Genomic DNA, 14953 nt, shown 5'->3' with positions numbered 1-14953 from the left:
CCGCCGCCCACCCCCGCTCCGCAGCCCTCCCGCCGCCTCCCCGCTAATAAACCCCCCGAGAGGCCGCACCGAGGCTTTCAAAATGCCCGACGGTGCCCTTTTCCCTTTTTTAATGCTTTCTTCCCCAAAATAAAACCTAAAGCTACTGCAGCGGAATGGCAGGAAGGGCTCTTTCACGCCGTGCTGGCCCAAGGGCTGTTCCTGGCTATCTCTTCGGGGTTTTGACAGTCAAGAGGAATGACTCACTGGCGTGCAGGACTGGGTCGGTGCCAAGCGCCATAGGATGTACCGTGCTTTAAAACGACTCCTTGCAGGGCTTATAAAGCAGCGTCAAAATTGTGCAACTTTTTGGCTCGGTTTTGAGGTCCGAAAAAATCATAATCGTTGGCATGTGCCACGCTTGCACCTTCATCATGATAAACGTATTTTAGGGTGATTTACTGGAGAAATGTGAGTGGCAAAGGAAATGGCTTCTGGCCCCAATGTGTGTGTTGAGAGGAATTGTTATTTTGGCAGCTCTTAATGAAGAGACTATAAATACGTGTTTATATATAGCTTCTAAAATCGTGGTTATTTTGAATTTGGTAAAAGAAAAACCAAAACAAGAAAAAAAAAAACTAAACAAAAAGAAGTGACCTAGCAGGCTGGAAAAACGTGGCCAACTCATTTCCAGTAAAAAACCTGCTTCTTCATTTGGTTTGTTTGGGGTTTTTTTTTAAACTTTTGAAATTGGACAAGAGGAAGAGAAGTAGGTCCCTGTCTCTGGGTTTGAGAACACGGGGTCCAACCTAACCCAATCCAGTGGACAAAAATCTGGCGCTCACCTGCCTTCATCTTGAGGCAAGATACTGCTCCAAATGTGTTTTCCTGCAGGGCTCGGTGGAGAGGTGAATGTTGGTGTAAAACACTGAGCACTTAGCTCTGATGGTTAGGTGGGGGATTTTTTTCCCCTGACTGTAGGCTGCAGTTTGTTTTGGGAGTGAATTCTTCCATGTGCTGCTGCACTGCCATGCTGACGGAGGCTTCAGCTAATGGTTTTCATGTGTGTGGGAGCTCTTGGGTCAGGCCACCTCTCCTGGGGTCACCTATCAAGCCAGCAGCAACTGTGTGCTTTGGTCCCTTGGAGGTTGGGAGTGCTGGTGACCACAGGGAGCTGATACTCAACCCATTCCCAGGCCACTGAAAGCTTTTTTGTTGGGGTCTGGATGTGTTGACTTTCAGGGTCAGTGGTGCCTCATCGTCCTTACCTCAGTGCACATCCCTGGTGGCTCTCCTGGCAGCCGTGGTTGGGCTGTCAGGGTTTAGTGCAGGCCTTGGCTTTGTAGGGCATGAAGAGGTGTTTTAGGTAAGTCATGGTTTCCTCTGTAAGCTCCTCGCTTCCAGTCTTGCATTGATTGATAGCGTTGCTGAAGTCGGTGACTCATGGGTTGTTTTTTCATTTCAGTGGTGGGTGAAGTGATTTGATTTTTTTTTCTCCAATATATATGGTGTTAAAAGAAATAAGGACAGGCTCTTCTGATAAGTTTTCTCAAGCTGTCAGAACAATGGTAGTATAGCGCGCTATTTGCCCTAGATATCTGGCTTTAATTTGCATAGCTATTCTTGTTTCACTGAGTGCACTGTGAGCAAATGTTAACAGCCAGATTACAAAAAAAGGGACCACTGTCAGGATGCCTTTTAGAATAACCCTCTTCAAGTAAATAACAAGGTTTTCCCCCCCTTCTTTTTGCCTTTTTTTTTTTTAGTAGTTTCTTGAGAACAGCTCAATTACTCTTAGAGTTTTGAGGCAATTTATAAAAGCGAGAAGGGAAGCAAACAGGACTTGGGATGCTGGAAACTCATCGGTCCCTTCAGAACTGCACCATTTCGGATCAATACTTAGAGGTCAGTTTGTCATTGCCAAGCAAGCGCCTCTCTCTACATCTCAGCCTTTATTTCTGCTTTCCTCCTTGCCCCTCACTCTGCCCGTGCTGCCTCGCACGTTGCAGGGTGGGGGCAGAATGAGGATGCCAGGTCATAAATCAGAGGCTGTGGTGCTGGACCTGAGCGCTGGGGGATTTCGGGCAGCGCCGCATCAAGAAGATGGGTGGCTGTGGGTGACCCTCTCTGAAGCCATCCTGGATAGGCTGCCCGTGGCTTTTCCGCCTGTGAGGAGGAGAATGGAGCTGAACCCTTAAAGTGATTCGGTTATGCCCGGAGGCTGCCGCCTGCTCGTTCCGATGCATGGTTCCAAGAAAGTCACAGGAAGTAATTAAATGGAAAAGGTCAGAGAACGAGGAAGTATTGGTCCGCAGCCTTGCGCTGCTTGGGATGGAGCCGCGATGCCCTGGCCGGGCTGTGTCCCGGGAGTGTCCCCGGCGCTCCAGTGCACTCCTGATTTATTCCAGTGAGCTGGGAGTGCTCCTGCCAAGTGTTTGCAAGTGGGACTGGTCCCCCGGAGGTTTTTAATGAGCTGGGTTAAGTGGCATATGTGTAGGGTTGCTGTAGTGGTGTCCAGGACAGCAAAATGTGGTGTGAGATCACACTGATGTATTTTTTTCCTGTCTAAGGAAAGAAAATTAGACTCAACTTGCTCTTGCTGGTTCTTTTGCCCATCCAAAAATCTCATTTCCCTCCACATCTGAGCAGACACCAGCAATGTTTGCTCTGAATACTGAATCCATAAGTATTGCAGTTTGCCCTTTGTGCTGAAAAAATTTATTTTCCCCCCTTCATTTTCACTACTTCTTGCCCCATTTTGATGATTTTTCTGTAGGTATTAAAGGTAGCTCATTCAGCTAAATTATTTTGCTGCAAGTTTCAGCCAGGGAGGAAGGCATGGGACACACTGTGTTATGACATTATCGCTCGCAAATAGGACAGGAAATGAAGGATTGCCAAAATATAACTGTTTATTTCTTGGCTTGAAAACATGCCTGTTTAAAATATGACATGTAAGTAGCTGCTTTGTTCAGTCTCTGGGAGAAGTAGTTGTTTATAAGGGAATAATAGATCTGTCAGATGAAGAAGAGGGGGGAAAAAAAGAAGGGATTTGCCCTTTCTACTCTTTCTACTTCTGTTTTGGAAATGCTTGAAAAGGAGTTGTAGGTGGAGGATGTATGGAGAGGGTGTTCAGTCAGACAACTGGAAGGGAAGAGGGTTGCCACAAGAGGAAGGGAGGTAGATTTTTAATTTCTCAGCACATTAGACCCTGCTATGGCCCCATGCAGCCCATGGGTAATCCAGATGCAGCACTAAAAAGGAAAAACCAAACCAACCTGCTTTTGGGCCAGAAAGTGAAGGTTTTGGTGCAGCTCCCCTCCTTGAGGAGTGTGGTGGGACGGTGTTTGAGTGGGGTGCAGATGCTGCACCAGCACTGGAATCATCTTTGACCTGGTTTTGCAGCCTGTATTTTATCTCACTGAGGCACACCCTGGAGTGTGGGTTAAAAGGTAGGTTTTATCTACCTGTTTAATTAAATCCTGAGGCTGCAAACAAAAGTGCGTTGTGTGGCAAGGCTCGCTCTTAACATGGGTTTGGTTTGCTGTTAGCTGGATTTAAACCACAAAATTGTTTCCTGTTGGCCATCAAATTGCAGGGAGATGATGGTAGTTGTCCTTCTTCTTCTGGACCAGGCTGGAAAATAGGAGCTCAGGAATGAGACACAACGTAACTATTGGTTTCAATCCCTCATTTTTCTTTCTTACATGGTCAGGCATATTTGAGGAATTGATAAATTCAGTTTCCTTCCCTCCAGCAGAATGGACATAGGAACTGCTCCTACAACAAATTCATTGAAAAATTTGGCTTTTTTGTTTTTCCTTTTTTTCCCCAACTTTGTAACAGCACAAGGTGATCTTTCTTGCAAGAGCTGTGCAGGGGTGGAGAGGGCACAGAGATCAGCGAAACTAAAAGTACAGCTCTGGAGACTGTGTTTTTGATATATGCCCTGTTTGCTAAGTGGAGCATTTGATTTTTGTAGGACTTAGGCTTCTAAAGCAGTGTAGAATTTAAAAAAGAAGTAAAATAGAAAAGGTCAGTTGACTAAAAAAGGCACGGATAGACTGTGGAGTTGATTGACAGGAGATAGGAACTGCAGCAGGCCCCCGTTTCTGTAGACTACCAAAAGAAAGCAAGAAGCTGTTGTCACATGAATCCCAGCACTGGAAAGAGAGGTCTGCTCCAAGCCTGGCAACAAGCAGAGCAGGGCAGCATCTCCCAGCATCTTGCTTGCACTGGCCATTTCTTCCCACTTTGGCCATGCGTAAACTCAGCTGGTGGTTTATAATGATTTCTTTTTTCTTTTTTTTTCTTTGTTTCTTTTCTTACCTATTGGTTTTCTGCCAAGATCTTCTGAGTTTTCCTTCCTTCCTGTTTCTCTACCCACGTCCACCCCCTTTCCTTGTCAAATTTCCTTTAATCATTTATTTTTCTGGTGCTTGCTCAGTGCTGTAAACCTGACCCTTTCAAGCTGCAGAGAAATGCAGCTGGGCTGTGCTGGCCGCCTTCTCTCTTTGTCTGACCCTCACCTTGGGTTTTGCATCAGCTCTTGGGAGCTAAGGCTGGGTTTGCCCACATAGTTTCTCAGGATTTGGTTCCTTCAAAGCAGGGAAAACCATCTGCTGGCCCCCACTGCTGGATGAGTGGAGGCTATAGAGCTGCAGGATGGAGCTGGGATGAGGAGCAAGAATAGCAAAGCAATGCACTACTAATGCATTTCTGCACACCAGCACAGCAGTTCTGGGAGGTTTATCACCATCAGTCTTGGTACCTGCAAATGTTCCCAAACCTCATTTTTCTGCTCCAGCTTGATGTCGGACAAGTGTTGTGGGGGCAGGCGGACATCATCTCAAAGTCCAGGAGGATGTCTTCACTCCATATCATTTTCTGTCCCCATTTCCTTTTCTCCACACTCTCGAGGGTATTGTTTTGCTTTGTCTTGATTTTATTTCTATTCCTTCTTGTGTCACACTTGTCTGGAAGCAGGACTTCTACGACTCATGCTGCAGACAAACCCTCATGGCAGTATTTTCTTCTCATATCAGGGGAAGGTGATCCTTACAACATGCACTCAGTAAAACACTGTCTACCCCATGCAGTAGAAGTAGATGCTTCACCTTAAAGTATGGTGTTTTATCAAAAGCACTATTACAAAACCTGCTTTCAAGGCTGTTGGAGACTTTTCTGCCAGCAGGTTCTACCTGTTGCAGTAGGTCTAAAGTGAGTTTTAGCCCAAAGTACTGTTTTTGTCTCTAGCCTGCTTGTTCTTACAGTCTTTGAATAACTTTGTTGTTTGACTTTCTTTGCTTGCAACTTGCACTTCAAGGACTATGTTTTGGGGACTTGTCGTGTCCCTGTCACCCCCCCACTTTGTTCCCAACTCCTACATGTAATCAGAGGAGAGATCTTGAGTCTATCAGCTGAGTACTGCTGATGGCTATTCCAGCTAGGAAGGAAGCTTCTTACTGGCAGGCATGGGGAGGAAGGTGTACGGGACTTTCTAACGATAGAAGTTGATTTCCCCATCTGTGGTTGTTCCAAAAGTAGGATTGCAGAGTTGTCCAAAGTGTGGACTTTGACAGCAGTGTCTGGCAAGGATAAAAACATTCCATGACCTGAAGACTGCCGTGGTGATGAAGCTTTTTCCTTGCTAGCTAGAGCTTTTTGTCCCAGGTACTACAGAAATGAGGAAAAATGCAAGCCAGAATTAGCGTCTTCAGTGAACTATTCGAAGGATAAATGGGCTTTCAGAAGTAACATTAGGACTCCTTACCTGTGTACATCTCTCCATAGGAACAAAAGTGTTTGTCTCCTGTTGAGTGTAACCGCTTCCCCCTCCTTTTTAATAGGAGGGTTGAGTTGGTCACTGTTCCACCTCTGCTGATGCTCTTTGCCAGACTGGCGCTGGGAGATGTGCTGTAAAACCTGATAGTGTCTTTTGATCCTGTGTATGGAAAACACATCTTCCAGCTTGTAGGACCTGTGCTGCCGTGCTAGGACAGGAGCATGTTCTGCACATGCACTCAAGTCCCAAGGAGGTCTGGAAACACTTAGGTTGTTGGTTTTTTTAACTGCATTATACATACATCCTGTTTGGATAGTCCCATTACTTCTTTTCTTGCTAGCTAGAAGTGGCTGCTTCCCTCCTGTACATTAAAATGTAGAACATCGTTTGCCTGTTTGAGTAGTTGAGAGCAAGATTAGTTTCCATTGCAATACTTGAAATGCACTGAAGGCAATTGTACAGCAGTCAGTTTCAAAATGCTGTGGGAAATCACAAAGCTTCTTCCTTAAACACTGGAGCCTGTTGCAGCATCACAGTTCACCTACCAGCTCCTTGCTGGTCCTCCCCTCACCTGCAGAAAGACATTTCTTAAATGATGTGGTTTTACAGGACTTAAATCCATGTTTAGAATTAGTTGATGCCACTAGAAGCAATTAGTATCTGAGCTAAAGCACACCTGTGTAATTTACCTTTTTTGTTTGAGTCTCTAGACCATTTATGCTTTTTATTTATTTGTTAATTCCCGTACTAGTGATGGAAAGCATTTTTCTGGGGGACGTACATGAGGTGAAAGAAGGGTCTCCTTTCTATCTGACTTTCTCCCTTTAAATATTGGCAGCACTTCTTTTTTCTGTAATGATTCCTAATCCATAGCACCTTGAGCAGGTCCCTGTTTTGAGGGGGATGCTGCCCAAAAAGATACCTATCATGTTCACCCCCTCACTAAAGGCAGAGAGCTCAGCTTACCTCCACTCACTGCATTTCTTCGCTGACATGTCCAAACACTCCCACCTGGGCTTCCAAGTGCTTGGAAGGCATGCTGGCTGTTCACCTGGTTTTACAAGTGGAAAGGTATGCCCTGGAGCTGAGGGAAGGTTGCTAACTAATGCTTCAAGTTGCAGCACAGAGCAGTTGCAGCACGTGTGCTTTGCCTCAGGTTGGGACAGAAGAGGGCGGGGGTTGAATAGCTGGGATCATGCCTTGGTAGTGATTCTGGGCAGCTTGTCACCACATCCATCTTTGTAGGACCTTGAGGACTGTGAAGGGGAAACATATCCAGGTTCTAATACTGGAGAGCTATTTTTTTGTTGTTGTTGTTGTTTTCCAGTGATCCAAGGGATGCCATAAAAGAGCTGCTGAAAGGCATCAGCAGAACTGGCAAGTACAGTCAGTACTGCTGTGGGGATCTGGCTCTGGGGTTGCAATTATTTACAAACTGTCTCATTCTTTAAAACGATGTAGAGATCTGAAAGTATTACCTGGGTTAATTTAAAGCATGCTTGGAGATTATAGATGTGTAGCTTAGTTTTTGTTCAATTACTTACTTTTGTTTCATTTATTTGTGTGATTACTGTGATGCTTGAATCCTTGCACCTCTCCATGATTTGTCTGTACTCTGTGAGTGAGTGTTTGAGGTCTGAAGTCCAGTGGTTCAGTGGGGTGATGAATGCCTAATTTTGCCTTAGGTGCCCCATGCAGTGGGTCTTGATGATATCAATGAGCTGAGAAATTCACCCTCCTCTGCTAGCAGATTGGCTGTGAAAGAGCTCCATGGGAGAGCATGTTGCTGAAGATCAGGGGCCAGACCTAGACCTGCCCTCTCTAATTTTCTCCACAGTTTCAACAATGCTGCCACCTTACATGATCACATTTCCTAAAAACCAAGGTGTCTGGTTCCTTAGTGCTGATTTCTTTTTAAAGTTTTTATTTTCATTTTTGAAGTTGTATTAAAAGCCCTGCTTGCCTTGGTGGCAATAGAGGGCCAGGGTACAGACACCTCTGTTAGACCTCAGTGTGAATCTCTGTATTTCAGGAGCTTTTTGTGCTCCATGTATTTAAAGTGTGTGTGTTTATAAATTATGGAAAAGCCACTGATACTTCTGTGGTGGGCTTTTTTATTTTAAATACTGGTGAAATTGCAGCAAAAACTTTATCACTAGAGGTTTATAATGCTGCCAATGTAATTCATCCTTGACTGAAACTTGGCATGGGAGGTGTTAAGCTGGTTGCAGCCCATGATTGCTCTACATGTTACTATATGTATGCAGTTTGGTGGCTGTAAAGATAAAAAGGGTTAGGAAATGGTACAGAGTTTTATAAAATAGTAATTTTCATTCTTGCATTGCTTGAATGACCTTGTGTTTTTCAAAAGGCACTTGGTGTTTAGTTGAACTAGAAGAATAAGAGAGTGCAGAGCTTGTTTTTTGTGTTTAAAAGCAAGAATAAAAGGCTGCAGTACAGTTAAGCCATTAGAGCTGCTTAAGGGAAAAATTTCCTTTTTTCTTTTCTGTGCAAGTATTTGGCATTTTGTTATAGTAATATTTCATGAGTGTATTGAATGGCTGGAAAATTACTAAACAGTGCTGGAGATGAGCCTCTGCTTGTTATTTGAAGGAAGTGAAACATAGAGTTGACCAGATTGGTTAAAAATAATAAATAAAATTAAAGGGGTATTGAGAGGAGAGGGACAAGCTGGTGTGCAGAGGGAACTGGAGGCACACAGGGAGCACAATCTCACAAATGCAAGTCAGGAAGTTCTAGAAATACCCTTTATAAACACTGCATCCTACAGGAAGAACCTTAAAGTCCAAATAAACGTTTTCCCCTTGTGCCTATGTATACATAAACTCCACTGATTTAGAAGATCTTATCAGTCAGTGATGTGCCTTTTTACAGTAGTTCCTAAAACAAGTTATATTATAAATGTCAACCGTTCTTCTTTTCTTAGCTGTTTATCAGGTTTGTTTGTGTTTTTATCAGTTACTAAAGTCTGTGTCTCCCTCACCCTTACCCAGAAGTCCTAAACCTTCCCAGGTCAGTCTCTCTGGATAAGTGACCTTACAAACACAGAGTCAGGAGGAAGGTAAGGGATTTTATCTGTTTTACATGGGGGAGGATGATCTTCCCCCACCTCAAAGTTATGATTATAGAAATGTGGTATGTGTAGAAATGCTTAGCGACACCACATAAAGGAGAGACAGAAATGGGCTTATTTTGATGCCTTGGATTGAACTCCAAAAGAGTTTATTTATCCTGGGATTGCCATGGCCAGCTTGCATGATGCTGGCTGGATGATGTTAAAATATGTGTGCCTCCCTTACTGTGATGTTTTTATCCAGCTTCTCTTCTGTGCTTGCACATTAAAAATCTTGCCTCTCTCCCAGGCTTTTTACTGTGTCCTAGGAATAACTGTGTGCCCAGAGGCCAGGATCTAGCCAGGGTCTCCCAGTTTTTGGATGTGGATATCATGGTTGGTGCGCCTGTGACCTCAGCTGTGCTGATCCTCCCCCAGTGAGCAGTTGAGGAGCCCTTTAAAATCACAGCCCATGAATGAAAAAAATTACAGCTTAACAAAGTCTGCCACTAGCCATTCATTTGGTTTGGTTCTGCATGTGTGCCTTTTAACAAGAGTCCTGAAATAAATTTCCAGTGCATGCAGAAAAGCCCCTCTTCATTCCAAATCTCCATGAGCATAAACGATTGTTCCCTAGAGTTAGTAGCTACATGGACTGTTTTAGAAATGGTGGTCCTGAAGATCCATAAATTGAAACTCAAAAACCCCTATCTGAGGCAGTTTTATCTTGGTTGGCTATGGAGCACTGAAGTTCTGCAGTACTTAGTGCTTGTACATTCGTGTACTCTGTATTTTCTAGTTCAGGAAAGCTCTGGGTGAGCTGTAGACTGGATTAATTAGTCGATAAAATTTGGTGTTCTATCCAAAAGTCATTAAATAATACATCTAGCTGTTTTATTGCTGGTGGGGGTGTTTGGGTGGTGGTTTTTTGGTTTTTTTTTTTCCTCCTTCCCTTGGCTGTTTCCCTAAGGAAGCGTGGGCAATCTTTATCAGAGTATTGGTGGAATAGCTTCCCCAACCTTTCATAAGGTCAAATAAAAAAATAAACAGCCCATCTTATGGTGGGAAGGAAGGGATGGGGAAAGAAGGGTGTTTGTGTACACCTTCCCATTTATGTTTTAAAGAGAAGATATATAAACTTCTGGAGTCAGTGCTGCGTATCTCCTGCCATTATAGGAGCTGAGAGTTGGAAGCTTAATTTGCTTTCTCAGCGCTGACTTGAAGAAAACCAAAGGGGAACAGCAGTGAGCAGGAGAGTGCTTTGCTGCTTTTGGGTTTGTCTCTGCTGGCCAAATGCACTCCACATTCTGCAGTGATTGAAGCAATAAAATCACAGAGTGATTCTGCTAATCCATTCTATTTGGATTGTGAATGTAACTGAGGTTTCTATGTTGATTTGGGGTAAGGTGATACAGAGAAGAAAATACATCCTTTTTCTAGCACTTAAGTGTTGAGATTTTAAAAGTCATGCCTTTTGTACAAATTTCATATACAGGAAAAAAAGCAATTAAATATTATTAGACTGTTTCCGTCTTTTGCTTGCACTCTGCTGCAGGAATGGGAGAAATAATTTCTCACAAGACCATTTACCAGGTTTTGTGGTTATACATGAGTCTGGTACCCTCCTATATGTAGTCAGTTGCAAGTAGTGCTTGCTTCTACATATTTTAAGAAGAAAAAAAATTGCTCTAATTTTGGTGCTTGGGGTACAAATGGTAGAGGTGGGACTGAAAATGAGCATCCCTGGTTAGATATTCTTCAGATCATCATTTACCTTGGGTCACAAGTAGTGAGCCCTGGCTATACTTGCTCACAGTGTGGGTGTTTAGAACAGCAGGGTGCTGCCTTTGTCCAGTATAAAGAAGCCCTTGCCCTGTAATCCAGGGTTGGAAAACCCAACTGCTTTGCAAGAGGCATCTGGGTCTGGGTCTGTTGTCTCCAACCACTTGTCTGTGGAACAATTAGACACAATATATAACATAAGCTATTTGTTGTGAGTTATGCTGTAAAGAGCTCAATAATTGGCTCCAGTGAGCTAGGTGAAAGCTGCTGCTGCTGGTTGCAGAGAACATGCCTGCATTTGGAAGAGGTTGTCTCTTGAAATGGTCAACATTAACTCTCCTTCAATTGAGAACTGAACATCCTTCACATCCTCTTTCATCTTTATATGAAAGTGACTCTCCAAATCTTAGCATGCATTAAAAAGTACTTGGTAGGTAGCTACTGATGTTACTTCTGAGTGTGGTTAGCACTAGATTTATTTTACAGTGGATATTGAAGTAAACATCCCTGTATGTAATGAAAGCAGTGGGGAGAGGAGGCAGGAATGGAATGACAGAGAAATTTATCTTAATTGGTGGTGGCTCAGCAGAAAAAATACAATTTTTTTTGTACTGAGTAATTTCTGCTTGTGGTTTTATTAACTGCAATGATGTGAATTTGGGGCAGTTGGGTCATCCTTTGCTAGAGAGGGAACAAGGAGGTGGTGACTATTTTTCTTAGACCAGAAGTGAATCTACTTTGTGTCTGCAGATGGTGTCTTCCAGTGTTAGACAGTGAGTCTTCCTTGGCTTATCCTTGAGGGGTGCATTCCTTACCAGATACAGAGCACCAGCTATTTCCTTACCTGTTAAGCCTTATCATATCTTACATTCTGGATTCTGCACTCCTTTAAGCTCTCATTTCCTTAGGTGGATAGAATAAATGTTGAACCCCTTTCCTCTGCTTCCACATGTGACTTTTGTCAGCAAGAAACTTCTGCTGCTCCCTGAACTTCGGAGTAAAGCCAGCTCTCCAGGACAGCAAGGGGAAACTCCTTGAGAGCACTCTCCAGCATCGAAATGCCCTACATAAAAGCATGTTTGTACATTTTGTTACACGGAGGAATTCCTGGCCGTACCCAGCCCTAAGTAAATAGCCAGGGAGAGGCAGCTGGAGCATGACGGATGGCGGTGGTTGCAGGGATGTGAGGCGTGGAAGTCCACAGTGCAAAGCAAACAGGGAAGGGAAACTGTGCTGTGTTTTACAGAACTGGTGTTGGCTTAGGCCAGAACTGTCTGGCGCCTGAACTTCTCCTCAAGATCTCATGTAGCAAGGATGAAAAATGCAGAACAGCTTGTTGAATTTGTTTTTTTTTTTAATCCATAGGTAAATGTTCCTGTTATGTCATGCGTTTCAAGACACTTGAAAATGATAAGTGTTGATCAATGAAGGAAGTAACCCCTTTGGGGTGTTTTGCTGATTCAGTGTTTTGCTTCAAATTCTGGATGGCAGATAACTTAGGAGGCTTATAATATTTTTCTCAAAAATGTATTATATAAGGTCCAGGGCAGTCCTACCTGTAAATTGCTAGAGCTGTTCTTAGAGCTCCCTAGGTTAGTGAGATGGCAGAAAACCAAGGAGGGTTTTCCTTCGATTGCTTCAATGGGATTGTCCTTGGCTGAGCACCTGTTTCAGGTATCTCTTGCTGTATAATTCATAAAGGGAATTTAAAAACTCCCTTGACACCAAAGGGAAATCTTTGAATCCCAGGAAGAAATATATGACTGGAGGGAGAGTGAAGTGTGGCTTGTAGGAAGGTGCTGCATTACAGAGAAGATGAATGAGTTTCTTCAGTTAATTGAATAAAGAAAAGTTGAAAGGTTTGTGCTTGTTTACAGCTTGTATATGTTATTGCTATCTTATATGTAACTTACTCTGAAAAGTAGACCTTAAATATGGGGGAAAGAAATACCTAAAAGGCTGAAATCCAGTCCCTGTGTATTAATTTTATTTTGGAACATTTTAAATACAGGAACTTCTTTTGCAGCACTGTGGTTTTGTCATTCATGAGCTAATTAAAATGTTAAATATACTAACCTCTTCTGTGCTTAAAAAAGATACTTTTTTCTGTATGTGATAACTTTCCCACTGTAGGATAAGCCTTAGTTTTGTCCAGAGTGCATTGTTAGCATCTCCATGGCTTGTGCACACTGTCTGCAGACTGTACCCCCATGTTGCATAGCACAGCACTCTTGGCTTGTGTTGTCCATGGCTGTACCTCCAGTTTTGTGAACACTTTTTGACATTTAGCACTCCTCTGCTTTATGGTACATATGCATGCACTAGTCAGTTCACATCATGGAGCAGGGTTGTGGCAGAGTGGATTTTTATTTTTTGTTTGTTTCTTTAGCTAGGCAGTGTGCTGACTCTGTTCTTCCTTTTGGCTAAAATTAAACCTTCTCCCCACCCCACACTGCTCTCCCACCCTTGGACTTCTATTACATAAGGCATGAGAGACATGCAGAGCAAACTATAGGTTGGCATGAAGTTTCAATTAACTATTAAGTTTTTTTAGCTAGGGATATGATCTAATTAAGCTTGAAGAGTATACTTGCCCCAGGTGAGTAGAAAGCTTGCCTGAACAAGCATTGTGGCACTGCACAGAAATCGCTCCCTATCAAAGGAAAAGCTTAATTTTATCCCTGCAAATCTAAATGGGATGTAGCACCTTCAGCAGCCCACGGGTGCAGGTTAAAGTTAATAAAACCAGCTATTTGGAGACAGTGTGAGCACCTCTGGACTCCTCAAAGCCCTCCGTGCCCATTCCACAGCAGCATTTCAGGAAAGCAAATGAGGAGCCCCCTGGAGCTTGCAATGCCACATGCTTGGCAGAGGAAGTCTCAGGCACTATCCAGGAGAGGGATTTTTGAAATAGTGCCTGTACCATCCTCCATGCTGGTAACAGCTGGTCATTATAGGCATGATGGGCATCTGGGGTCCCTGGCACCAGAACTCAGCCTTCCCCATCGCTACCTAGCTTGGCAGGAGAGTCCAGAGTCTGTAAGTGCCATGAAGAGTTTTGAAGCTGCTTGAATTTATTATTGTTTTTGTTGTTGTTGTTGTGATTTTATTTCTCATGTCATTGGCATGCCAAGTACTGATGGACCTCAAACACTGATTGATTAATGGGTAAGGCAAAAATGCCCCATGCAGCCAGGACTGTGCAAAGTGAAGAAGCCATGAGATGTCCCAGAACAAAAGTCCAGCGCTTTCAGCATCATCTGGCTTACAACTGTCCTGGACCCTGTGTCCTGTCACCAGAGCTGCTAGAGCTCAGAAGCCAGATGAGGCACCCACCATTTTATTGTGCTTTGCTGTTACTTCATACTATTTTTATGTGCTTTGAAGAAAAGGACTTGAAGAGCTAGTCCGTGACTTCTGAAAGTATCTCTTGGGTATTGGCAGACAATGGAGCAAAACACTGTTGTATTTTGTTAGTTGGTTCTCTACTGATGATCTATCTCAATGGCAGGAGTCAAAGTTTGGTACTTTTGTGGAAGCATTGCACAGGGTTTTATGGTAGCTCATTCCTTCATCTGGAGCAAAGAAGGGGTGAAGTCAGGATATCGGGGTGTAATTTCAGAGTTGAAATTACTTTTCTGGGTAATATATCAGGGCGGAAAGCACAGGAAGTCTTGGTAAGCACTGTATATGGGCGCAGCTTCTTACCTCCACCTCAAGTACTTAATTAGCCAGAGAGCATAAACTTTAGCAGTGTTTCTGATAGTGATTTCCTAGAAGCTGGTGCTTATGGGCTCTGTCTTTTATTTTTGTTATTATTATTATTCCAGTTTCTGCTTGTAACTGGTGTGAGTTGTTTAATTACCAGTACCAGTACTTAACAGGAGGAAATACAAAGTGGTGTAGAACATTTGGTCCCATAAAACCCTGGTAGATGAGCACACATGGGGCAGACAAACCCAGAAGGTAGCAAAGGTAAAAACTGGTCTATTGAATTTGCAGCAGTTCAGCAGCATTTGAATGTAAGTAATCGTGTGGAAAGGAAACGTGAATTGGCAAAAGGTGGGTACTCACTGATGACCATACTGTTACAGGCAGTCACTGTTCTTCTTAATACCAAAGCAGAAGGTATGTGGCTTGGTGTAGTGTGTGTCAGACAAAGAGCAACTGCTTCATATTTGATCCAGTATAGAGGTACTTAGAAATTTGTGTGCAATAACCGTACAAATAACATCTGCATCATTATTGCAGTTGTGGTAGAGGTCAAAGCCAAGTGGAAAGCAGGACTGATGGTGTTGCACTTGCATTTTCCTAACGTAGATAATTTTCCCCCT

At 43.4% G+C, this 14953-nt stretch overlaps 1 protein-coding gene across 1 annotated transcript in view; it reads left to right on the top strand.

The window, feature by feature from the left end:
• SPRED2 (sprouty related EVH1 domain containing 2) overlaps window positions 1-14953 on the top strand; it is a 59821-nt gene that overhangs the window by 1279 nt on the left and 43589 nt on the right. The gene's annotated exons all lie outside the window — the stretch shown is intronic.

Source organism: Agelaius tricolor, unplaced genomic scaffold, assembly GCF_023055355.1.
Source record: "Agelaius tricolor isolate 1412-34295 unplaced genomic scaffold, bAgeTri1.0.p SCAF_1, whole genome shotgun sequence".
Classification (NCBI taxonomy): Eukaryota; Metazoa; Chordata; class Aves; order Passeriformes; family Icteridae; genus Agelaius; species Agelaius tricolor.
Note: the sequence above shows the minus strand (reverse complement) of the source record. Positions and strands in the feature narration are given on the sequence as shown.